This window comes from Dermochelys coriacea, chromosome 2 (genome assembly GCF_009764565.3).
Source record: "Dermochelys coriacea isolate rDerCor1 chromosome 2, rDerCor1.pri.v4, whole genome shotgun sequence".
In the NCBI taxonomy this organism is placed as follows: Eukaryota; Metazoa; Chordata; order Testudines; family Dermochelyidae; genus Dermochelys; species Dermochelys coriacea.
Genome location: NC_050069.1, coordinates 64,898,276 through 64,910,263, shown reverse-complemented (window position 1 = coordinate 64,910,263; position 11,988 = coordinate 64,898,276). Strand labels below are relative to the sequence as shown.

The following is an 11,988-nucleotide window of genomic DNA, read 5'->3' as shown; positions in this document are numbered from 1 at the left end:
TCAATAAGGAACTGTGGTTTCAATAACGCACATAAATAACAAGAGACCTCTCAAGTCATGCGTCATGTCCCGCAAAAGTTGGGCTGTTCTGGAAAGCCTTGAACATGCCACTCTCTGACCGCAAACTTTTTTTTCCGTGCAAAGCACAGTCCTGTCTCCCTACACCCATCTTCCATTTTTGTAACTTGAATAATAAGCAACTGGGTTTGTAGACTGGCTACAAAAAGGACGGATGAAGGGATCAAAATGTATAAATATTATACACACCTTTTCCATTTTACAATTATACATGCTATCTATATTAAGATACCAAAAAAAAAAAAACCCCAAAAAACCACACCCCTTTGTTGTCAAGCTGTTAAGTTTTCTACACACTTAACATACCTGAGGCTATGGGTTCTCAAACTTCATTGCACGGTGACTCCCTTCTGACAACAAAAATTACTACACAACCCCAGGAAGAGGGACCAAAGCCGGAGCCTGCCTCAGCCCTGCCATCTTGGGATCAAAAGCCCGAGATCCACCACCCTGGGCAGGGGGCCCAAAGCTCAAGGGTCTCATCCCTGAGCAGGGAGCCTATAACCTGAGCCCCACCACCAAGGGCCCTGAGCAGTGGGGCTTGGGCTTCGGCTTTGGCCCCAGGCCCCAGCCAGTCTAATGCCAGCCTTGGAGACCCCATTAAAATGGAGTTATGACCCATTTGGGGGTCCCGACCCACAGTTTGAGAACCCCTGCCAGGTGCAAAATTACAAAAAACAAGGAAATGAAAAGTTAAATCCTCTAATCTGTTCCTCGTCCCACACTCCTACTACTGTCAAAACTAACAATACAGACCATGCTCTGTAACCTTAACTCTTCCCCCAGAGATGCCAGACTTTTATCACTACTCTTATTGGCCCTTGTGCACCAGAATATTTTATCTGCTATCACCTGCACCAGAGATTTCTGTGCATGACAGCAAGTAAGCTGGAAAACCAAGGTGCATTTTGGCTGTTCTATCAAAAAAATTAATTGTATTATTTTAAATACCTTTCATTGCCTATGTAGAAAAGGTTTTAGGAGCATTTCCCTTCACCTGCTCCCTCTGTAGCTCTTTTCCATGTAATGTGAATGTAGCATTAATATTTAAAATAATATTTCAAACATTGATTAGTTCAGTAGAGGACATCAAAGAGCTTGGCCAGAAAAGTAAGAATTTATTAAAGCAAAAATTCTGACATTACAGATGTAAAGGTGTTAGAATAATCTACAATATTGGAAACCATTTAGTATGTTTCCACAAGCTTGGGAAAGCTCAGAGCTGACATTTCTATGATGGCATTTTTGAATTCTAAAGCAAAGGAAATGGAGATATTTCACAGAAGAGATGTTCTCCAAATATCACCTAAAGAAAAGTGGCCTCCGTCACGCTGCTGATGTATGGGTATGTTGCATGAACTACTTATTTTGAAAATTGCTGGATGTGAGATGCTGTCATAGGTTAAATGTTAAGTGAAATTATATAGTGAGGTACGTTATGGGATGAGGACCAAAAAGAACACATACCACTAGGTGGATGGAGACACAGAGTATGTTTACACTGCATCTGGGAGTTAGCTTCCCTGCCTAGGTCCACAGTCTTATGCTGGTGGGGCTTGCACTAGTAAGCTAAAAAAAAAGCTGTGTAGACATTGCGATTTAGGCTGGAGCTCAAGATGTCAAATCCATCCCCACCCAAGCTTGAGAGCTCAAGTTCCAGCCTGAGTCGCAATGTCTACACAGCTATTTGTAGTGTGCTAACCGGGTAGCATGTAGACATACCCACAGAGACTTGGACTTCTGGACAGAAGCTCCACTCATACTCCTCACTTGGAAATTTGGGAGGTTGAATTTGAAGGAGAAGAAGCTCTGCTGGGCTCTTATAATCTTAAACTGTCTCTGCTAGAGTAAGAAGTAGGACGGTCACTAGATGTTTCTGTTTTGCTTGTGTTATGTTTACTCGGTTAGATAAAAGTTTAGTGTTTGGTCAAACCCAGGAGTCAGAGGCATAGTCAGTCGGTGGGTTTTAAAGAGATCCAAAGGGCCTTCAAAATACAGTAACGAAAAGCAGCCAAGAGCACCTGACATTTACAGGCAGGTGTCCTGAGAAGAAAGTTAGAGAGGTAAAAAGGCTCCACTTGTCAGTTGTAGCCACTGACACTGGTGTTGAATAAGGTGTGGTGCCCCGTAAGGGGGAAGTTGTGACAACAGGTATCACAGCAGGGCAAAGGATAATAGTTGATTAAACTCGTCATAACAAATATTTGTACATTAGTTAAAAAAAACTGAACAAATCTTAGCCATCTTTCCTGTTCTTAAATTGTCTAAAGAAGAGAGTTTCTTTAGATCTTCTTTATTCATAATTTTTTATCTAATAATGTCTGAGAAAATATTGCAGCTGGATTTGCAACAAATGAATGAATTGGATTTGATTGCTTTTTTGGGTTTATGTGTGTTTACTCAGAAAGACCAGGCAAAGTGGAAGTACAGGTCTAATATTTGGCAGGAAGCTCAGAAAGGTAGCAATAGTGTATTTTGTCATTTATGTATGTTGAACCCCCCTGTTGCTTATTTAAGAACAATTTGAAAAAGGAAAGGGTGGGAGGCTGTGACATATGTGAATAATTGTTCAGAAATAAATCTTTAGGTCAGGCAGTAGCACATCCTAAACGTTTCATAACGGTTTAATGCTTGCATAAATGTGTCACATGGGGTGACATGACTTATTTTATTATTTATACCAGGTCAGCCCCAGTTGCTTATTCATGAACCACTCCCAAAATGTAAGTGGGGAGGAGATGGAAGAAACTAAGCTTTGGATCGGGGAATGGCATAACCAGGTCTCTTCACCACAGTCTAAATTTGGCAGGGATGTGTCACTTGGGGTGACTGAAAAGTTTCTTGTCATTTATGTGGGTTGAAACCACAGTTCCTTATTGAAGATCACTTGCAAAATGTGGGGAGAGTGGTGAAGCACATTGAGGTTGTGTGACACATTTTGCATAGAAATAAATCTACAGGTCAGGGTGTGACATGCTCTCTGGAGTCTTCAGAATGGTCCAATAGTTGCACAGATGTTTCATTTTAGGTGTGATCCAAAAGGTACTTTTGTCATTTACATATCATCAAATATATTACTTTTTCAAATTAAGAGGCAATTCCATCACGTGAGACTGGGGTCTTGCTTGCATCTCAGAAAAGTGTATCATTAAAAGCATGACTATATAGTGTTTAAAAGCTCAATCTAGGGTTTGGTTTGAGATTTCTAAAAATTAAATTTACACCAATTAATTATTTTTATTATTATTTGGGCCCTTGAATAAGAAACCAACCAATAAGGATCCTAGCCTCATGGGATCCTGGACTTATTGAAGTCAATTGTAGGGATTTCACTCTCTGTGTTTGCACAGTACCTAGTGCAGTTGCATCCTAATCAGAACTATTAAGCATTGCTTCAATACAAATCACAAATAGAAACCAGAATAATGAGGTACAGGAAGGGTTAGCAAGCACAAGAGGTGAAAATTAGAGGTATGTCCAAAGCAAAGCCTTTAAATCAAGAAAGTAAGAAGAGCAGAAAACTCCATGAAGTCCAATGGGGACTTCTCCATGTTACATGGGAAGTACTGGCTGCTGGGCATGGTATAAAACCCAAGATAGAATTAGCAGATGTTAATTGAGCCTCAGACACTTACGTACATGCTGAATGTTAAGCACACGTGTCTACAGAATCAGGCTTAAGAGTTTAATTTTCAAAGGTGCAGCTGCAGTCATTGGGAGTGGCAGGTGTTCAATGTCTCTGAAAATCAACTAACTGCCTTACCTAACTTGCCACAGTGGCTCAGTGCTAGAGCTAGCGAAGAATGTTTGACTCATAGGTCCTAGAGTTTTGCCCAGCAGCTTACATTTGACTAAAATCAATGAAGTTGTTGAGATAGGAGAGCAAGGAGGAATATTATGGGGGGAGGGGTGATGCAGAGAGTCTTTTTGTATGGCTTGCTTTGGAGGGGGGTATTCATCTTTCAAGAAAACATTTACGTTGTTGGCTTGTTTTTGTTATTGATCACACCACTAAAAAGATGCTGAACTTTCAAACGTAGCATGTTCTCAAAGATGGATAAATTGCTTGGAAAAATATTTTACCAGTTTACATACAAAAGGTATAAAGCTAAGTGCTGGTAAAATGGTACATCTCACTGAAGGTTTTTCCATTATTACTGGAGCCCTTTGTCAATAAGCAGCTGGGTTTGCTCCAGAGAGTTATCACGGTTAAGCTTCAGTGTAGCAATGAGCTTGGTATAAGAAGACTTCTGCATCGACACAGAGCCTCTACTGAAGTAAAGAGCTTACTGTCAAATCATGGGGGCTCCTATAGGGTTCAGTATCTTCCATGCAGAGCTCTTTGCAGGATCACAGCCTTACTTGTGAAGAAAAAATACATTGTCTATCATCATATCCTATAAGCTAAGCAAGATTGAGTTGAGAGTTGATTACAGTATTGCCAAGAAATATTTAGTGCTGCAGGAAGAAAATGTAAATAGGTATAATTCTTCCACTGAATCAGTACCATACTAATGCTTCAGTATGGTGTTTGGGTGTTGTGCTGCTGGAGGTGCCATCTTTCAGCTGACACCTAAACCTCAAGTTCAAGTAATCTCTGGTCATTAAAGGGCAAGGGTCAGTGCAAGCCTCTTCCAAGATGTGAGAAGGGCTAGTCGTAAAATCCTGCCACAGAGCCCAGTTCCTTTCTGTGGCCCCATGCCTTGCTCCTCAGGTGAGTACTAGCTTTACCTCCTCCTCTCGTCCCCCCCGCCAAGGCATTGCCTTATGGCCAGGTCAGATGCCAGAAGCTGGAGCCAGGCAGTGCAGGGTGGCTGCTGTGCTAGCAGTGGCTGGTGCCATGATGCAGGTATCTGTAGTGCTCCCCCATCTCCTGCTGTTGCCTCGGGCTGTGGCTGCTCCTCAGCTCCCCACTGCCCTTTGACTGTTCTCAGCTGGTAATGGCTGCCTGGGTGTAGGGACCCAGCTCTGGGGCCGACAGAACCCTAGGGAAGGTGACACCGTGGGAGCTGGGGCCCAGGAGCCCGGGCTGGAGCAGGTGAGTCTAGGGTGCTGTGGGGAGCCCTGGACCCTCCACCTGCCCTGGATGGCATGCCCCAGTGGGTGGGCACATGGGCCAAGGGCTTCTCTTGGGGCCCCCCACCCAGGCTTACTCCAGCACTGCTACTGGCAGGGGCACTGCCTTCAGAGCAGCCCAGCCAGCAGCCACTGCTCTCTCCACTCTGCCTTTACATTTCCAAGTGTTCTACTTCCTGTGTGACTCCACCAGTGGTAGACTGGTCACTGGCACTTTTTAATGACCATACAGTGGTGCTGGAACAATTTTTATAGTGGGGGCACTGAAAGTGGAAACCATATGTTTGGGTTGTTATTACTACTTCAAGCCAGGGAATGTGGCAGCACCCCTAGTTCCAGCACCTATGTGACCACATCATCTAACCTTGCCGTGTTCCTTAACCCACAGGCCATTGGCTTTAAAACTTCAACAAATTTTACTATTTCACTGGGCCTTGAAGCTTAACATACTTTCTGGAGGAGAAAATGAATGACTCAACAGATTGGTAAAAGACTCTTAAAAATCTTTCACTATGTGATAGTTAAGTGACGTCAACTACAGGTAGGGCATAGTGTTGACCTTATCTAGCTACATTGTGGTAAAAATGACAGAGCCTTTTTCCCTTAGGATTTTGTAACAAGATAGCTAATGCACATTAATTATCTCTATGTGAGAGGCTGGACAAGGTCTTTTTTGACAAAGAGTAAAGTCACCCAAAAATGCAGTTCTGTGGATATCATAACTATTTGCAAATTCAGATCAAATTCAGCAGAGAGTTTCAGCCCAATCAAAAATGCGGAAAACTTTTTAAAAAAAGTTGAAATGTTTTATTTTGATATTGTTGAAACAAACCATTTTGTTTCAAAATGTGGTTTTTAAAATATCCATTAGAATCAACTTGATTGGTTATTTATTTATTTTTCTTTGTTTGTTTTTTTCTGCTTAAGCCAGAAAAATCAAAAAGCTGGGTTTTGCTTTGAAATGATGACTTTTTTTTTTTTGGTTCAGCTATCAAACTGGAAAAAAAAAGTTATTTGCTCAGCTGTGTAAAAAGCACACCTCCCTCCCTCCCCACCCACCCCCAGTGAAGAAATAATCTAAGTCTCTGATTAAAATCTAGTCTAGATCAGTTGTTGTGGCCTTTATGTAAAATGAATTGGTGGTTTCAGTCCAGTTCCTAGTGGATGGGTGAACCTATTGTAAGGGGACTGTTGCCCCCAACTAACATTAAGTGGGGGTGTTTTAGTTGGCTAGCTCCCAGTACTAAAAAGGGAAGGGTCTATGGGAAATCAGGACCCTGAGACTGATAGTCCCCAGGAACAATGGGGAGACGCCAGTGCTCCAGGTCAGCCTGAATGAAGGGGCAGGCAGGCTAATCAGGGAATCAAGAGGCCAGAGAGGTCCTGTTCTCCGTGTGAGCTGGATTTGCCTGGGTCAGACAGAGTGGGGCCAAGCTAAGGAGAAAGCTGGGGCCCAAGCTAAGCTGGGGAGCAGAGCTGTGCCAGATCCAGAGGGACCAGAAAAGCAGCCCAGAGAGAGCAGACCCTGTCCTGGGAACAGAGCTGCAGCCCCAAAGCCAGAGGCACACCCAGAGAGAACAGACTTGGCCTGGGAGCAGAGCTGCAGCAACCAGAGCCAGAGAGGCCGGAAAAGCAGCCCAGGAAGCTGGAGGCAGAGCAGCAGAGACAGAGTGGTGGAGCTGGGGCTGGAGCAGTCCAGAGCTGGCTGCGGTGAGCAGCTGGTGAGAACGAGGGGGACCCTGGGCAGCAGGCCCAGCACAGGGAAATGCCTCAGCCAAGAGACTCTGCAGGCCAGGCTTGGATCATAACCCTGGCATGGCGGGGGCAACACTGGGAAGAAGGGTCCTACCACTTGGAGCCTGAGAGTGTGTGGCCACCACCAGAGCAAGTGTCCAACCCACAGCATCCCTGCAGCACAGCCAGGGCCTGAGAAGAAGGCCTGGGACTTACAAGAAACAGACTGTGAACTGCCCTGACATTCCAGAGACACTGTTTGTGATGTTCCCTACCACAGAGCGGGTTGATATGTTTCCTTTAACCTTTCCCATTTTTCCTTATTCTTTTTAAAATTAATTGTTGATTTAAATAACTTGCATTTGCTTTAACTTGTATGTAATGGTCAGTGGGTCAGAGAAGTGCTCAGTGCAGAGAGAGTACCCCAGAGTGGGGACACCCTAGCCCCTGTCCTAGGTGACCACAGCAGGGTTGGGGGTCAAATCCCCCCAGGAATCGTGGGCCCAGCCTTGCTGGGGTTACAAGGACTCTGGCAGACAGGAGAGTGGAAGGGGAATCCTCAAGGGCAGGGAGACCACTGGGTAAAGGAAGTGGGAGCGAGGACTCAGATCCTTTTGCTAGCCCACTTCACCGGGGTAGTGCAGAAGCCAGGAAAGTTCCCCACCATTGCCGGACTATTCCCCCACTTACACTATTACAGAAACCATTAGTTGGCAGTCTCAGTGAAGGACTGAATCAGAAGAGAAACTAAAGCCCTGACCATACCGTTTATTGCAAGAAAGTGCAGCAATCCAGCCACATCTAGTCTTATTTCTCAGTTCTAGAGGCTGTCCTTCCAATTGAGGGCTGAGACAAGCTGGTGAGGCAATGTGGGAAAACTTGCACAGCTGCTATCTGTTCTATAAAAGACATCAGGCTCCAATTTCATAGGTGCCAACTCCGTGGGTGCTCAACGGCTGAAAAATATTAGTGGGTGCAGCCACCTCCCCTCCAACCCCCTGCCAGTCAACTCCTCCTCCTCTCCACCAGGGCCTCCTGCCTGCCACAATCAGTTGTTTTGCAGTGGGTGCTAGGAGGGAGGAGGAGGAGCTTAGATGGGGCAAGCTCAGAGGAGGGAGCGAAAATGTGTGAGAAGAGGTGGGGCGGGGCTTGGGAGAAGGGGCAGGGCTTGGGGCAGGGCTGGGGTTTGAGCCGCCCCCTGGGGTCCGGAGGAAGCTGGCACCTCATTTGTACCTTTCATACAAAACAAATTCCTTTGGTGGCTATCCTGCAGTCAGTTCCTTTGTTTAGTTTTTATCTAATTAATATAATAGGGTTTTCATTCAAGAGCTATGTTTTTCAGAAAACATGGGTAGTGATGGAAAGTAAGACAGACTAAGCAACAACCTCTCAGCAAGTTTTTCATTATCCTTTGCATCTGTGCATTGCACAACTCATGTTTAAGACTGCGTGCTCAATATGACTCTCTTTAATGTACAGCCCTGTGACCCATGCTCAGAACTCTGCTGCTTTTACAGCTTGTCAAGATTTTCACTGTGCAAGCCCACAAACAATAAAGATGGTAACTCAGGTTTTCTGGGGCTGACAGCAACTGAAAAACCACGAGCAAAATAAACAAACAAGCAGAATCAGGTGGGTGAATTTGTATATTTATGGACATTCATTTGCTTTGAGTTTAATCATGTCACCTTTACCTTTGGTATTATTGCTTCTGCTGCTGTGGTGCAAGACTTGCAGTTGCAAATTCCAATAGTGTTTGATTTTAAAGTCAACAGCTGATACAGCATGCAATTTCTGTGGGGCTCAAGGCATTTTTTTTCTGTTTTTCTGTTTTTCACTGCTTTTTTCTGTTTTTCACTGCTTTTGTCCCTGATTTGGTAGCATTTTACACCCATCCCATTCAGTTATAAATAAAGACAGAAAGTGGAAGGCAATGGACAATCAGGCCCTAACAAAGTATGGATTAACCAGGTTTGAAATGTGCAATGTTTCCTTTCCTTTTCAGCAAACACTAATTGTTTATCTATCGTTACAAGTAGATCACATGGTTGTAAACTAATGCAACATATTAATTTGTTCCTGTTTGCTATCTGGAATATAGTCTGCAGGAGAATAAAAGGCAAGATCCCTGTTGTACCCATCTCCACCTCCCAATTTGCATACATTTGATGGAGGAGATTGCATTTTATTTCCTCATGTTATGTTCTGCAAGATAAAAACAACTTCAGTTTAGTGTGCTGAACAACCACTGTTGAACCTTGATAGGCCAATGGTACATAGATCCAACACAACTATAAGTACACATGTTGTGATGCGTTTTTGGAAGAGTAAACTTCAGAGGACCTACAGTTATGTCTCTCAAAAACATTGTTTCATATGTATCTGTGAGGGCATGCAGGTTACCCCAGTGCACCCCCTTTTGGTAACTAGTACCCCAGGTGAGTCTCCCTTCACCCTGCTTATAAACAAGTCCAGACAGATCCTTTTAATCAAAGAGCACCCCGTTTCCAAGAGTCTCATTTATTAACAAGAGCCCTAAACATAAATTTGAGTTTACTCAGGGACACCAAGGGACATTCATCAACTCTGGCTTCATCCAACATGCAGTCTCCAGCTCCTTCCTTCCAGAGACTCTTCTTTCCTGTGCCTATAAAGAGGCTCTACTTCTGGAACCCTTCAGTCCCTTCTCTGGGTTATATCTTTCAGTCCTTCCTTAGGCAGGAATCACCAGCTGTCCTGTCAGGAACTGGGATGTAGTTAGTTAGTCCCCTCACTGTCTCCTTAAACAGGAGTCTCTTCAGTTCTCTTCTCTGATGCTGTTTATCAGATTTTATGATTTTCCTTAAGGAGCCATCATCTCTTCTCTCTGGAGCTGAGTTGTGTTTTAGCCAGCAGTAAAGAGCTTTGCCAACTTCTCCCGCAGCTGGCCCACTTTTCCTTTATCTGACTTCAGGCTGCCTAGCAGGTTAGCCTTTCCCTGCTGGTGTCTACTCTGCTCTAAGAGAGGAGGCAGCCTTTATGCTAGTCCCCTTTTTTCCAGCTCATCCCTAATTGGTTGGATGTGAGGGGACCCTTTCACTGTTCTCTGTGCCAGGCTCCTGGCAGAAAGAAACCATGACAGAATTTCCTCCCAAACCCATTCTGGGACCGCTTCCTCTCTCCCAGGTCCTTATCTATATAAAATCAGACCTTTCAACCTCTTAAAGAGTCATCCTACATGCCAGGGTGGGTTGACCATTAGGCACCACTACCCTTAAGGGACAGACTACCCCATTACATATCAGAATAAATAAACACTGAATTACTGCACTCAGACATAATTTTGCAATGATAGGACCTAATCCTATTCCCATTGAAATCAGTGAGAATAGGAATAGGCCTATTGTTTGGAAAAGCAGTGCTTTCATTATCATCAGCTTGTTTTTATTTCTCAACCTGGGGGTCATGGCCACTTTGTTCTTATCATATTGATACGTGGGAGGGGGCCTGAGCTAGAACCAAGCTACGAGGAAAGGGAATTCAGGGGGCTTCTGAAGTGGAAAAACTTGAGAACCATTGCCCTAACAATATCACTATTTAAACAATCAAATCAACATTGCTGCTGGTCAGCTGGTTCCAGCAAAAGATTATAGGGTTCATGTTTAAGTGCCTCATCTCCAGCTCAAATTAATTTTACATATGTTTGTATTTCCAGCCAATGATTAATGAATACTATTGATTGGAAACAAACATAGTGCATGATGGGATCAATGATATTTTAAGCAATAGGATCGATTCATCTTGTGATCCAGATGATCCACAGTAAAAATAATAAAATTTAAATGTCAGATAAAATATTTACATGGCAAATGATGGGTTGGGAAGATTAGATCAGATGTTTTCAGAGAACTGTCTATGAGTATAGTATCAAGCGAACTTTGTTCATATGAGGCCTCATGCTGTGAAGTTCTGAGCACCTTCAACACCCGCTGAAGTCATTGGGGTTTGAGAGCTCTAAACATAGAGCAGTGCTGTATGGGGGATAGCGAGGTCCACAGGCCTAGTCATGCAATTCCCATTTGTCTACCTCTGATTCTGCATTGATGTGACCTTGGGAAAGTCACACAGATACTGAAGTCTTTATGTTAAAACTGCACCTCCAAAGGTAACTGCATATGCATTTTGCGTTCTAATCTCTGGTTTCCATATCAGAAAATTTGGTTCCTCTATTCTTCTAGCTGCACATGCATAAAATTGGTATTTTTTTATTTTATCAGTAAAGAGCTTGTCTGGTTTACTTCAATTTCTTATTTGTAGTATTCTCATGCTTCAAATGAGTCATCTTATGGTGAACGTCCACAGCAGTCAAGTAGAGACAGTATTAATGGGGGAGAATTCAGTGAATCAGATTGTAAATGATTTATTGAAAAACACAACCTGATCCTTCTTCATCAGTCAGGGGATACTTTAAAGACTGTCTTACAGTAAATACCAATTAATGACAAGGAGAGTGATGTGCAATGTGGGATGTTCTCAGTGAGACACATGAGCTTGCTTGCTCATTTCCTTGCCTCCTTATCCTAGGAACACAGGAGACTGTGGTCCAGATCCTCAGCTGTAGCCAAGAAGAGCATAGGGCCAATAGTTTGTTAATAAATGTAACATAGGTGTAATACTTGGAGGCTGATCCTCAAATACATATTATTCCCACTGATGTCCTATTGACTTCCTAGGAGTTTCATGCAGTACTTACAGGTTTCAGAGTAGCAGCCGTGTTAGTCTGTATTCGCAAAAAGAAAAGACTAAATTTGTTAGTCTCTAAGGAGCCACAAGTACTCCTTTTCTTTATGCAGTATTAGAGTCCTCGTATGCAGATCTGGTTCATATACTAAAGCTCTTTGTTTTTATTTTAACTATTTGTGACATTTCAAGTATTCCTTTTACAACACTTGGAGCTGAGGTAATTTTTTTTGAACAAATATATTTTAAGGGTTATTTTACCCTGTGAAATAACCTGAAAAGTAAAACTTGTGTTAAATGATTCAGTGAATGAATAGGAGTACTTGTGGCACCTTAGAGACTAACAAATTTATTAGAGCATAAGCTTTCGTGAGCTACAGC

General features: G+C 43.3%; 1 long non-coding RNA gene across 2 annotated transcripts; it reads left to right on the top strand.

Annotated features, from left to right (window-relative positions):
* Positions 1–668: 668 nt before the first annotated feature.
* Positions 669–11,613, top strand: LOC122458673. 2 transcript variants are annotated; one of them, XR_006278813.1, is made up of 3 exons: positions 669–5,639; positions 8,406–8,520; positions 11,452–11,613. It is a non-coding gene; the product is annotated as an uncharacterized LOC122458673 (long non-coding RNA). The 2 variants fall into 2 exon arrangements; XR_006278814.1 differs by lacking the exon at positions 11,452–11,613 and having other exon boundaries at positions 669–5,116; positions 5,543–5,639; positions 8,406–8,694.
* The last annotated feature ends 375 nt before the right edge of the window (positions 11,614–11,988 follow it).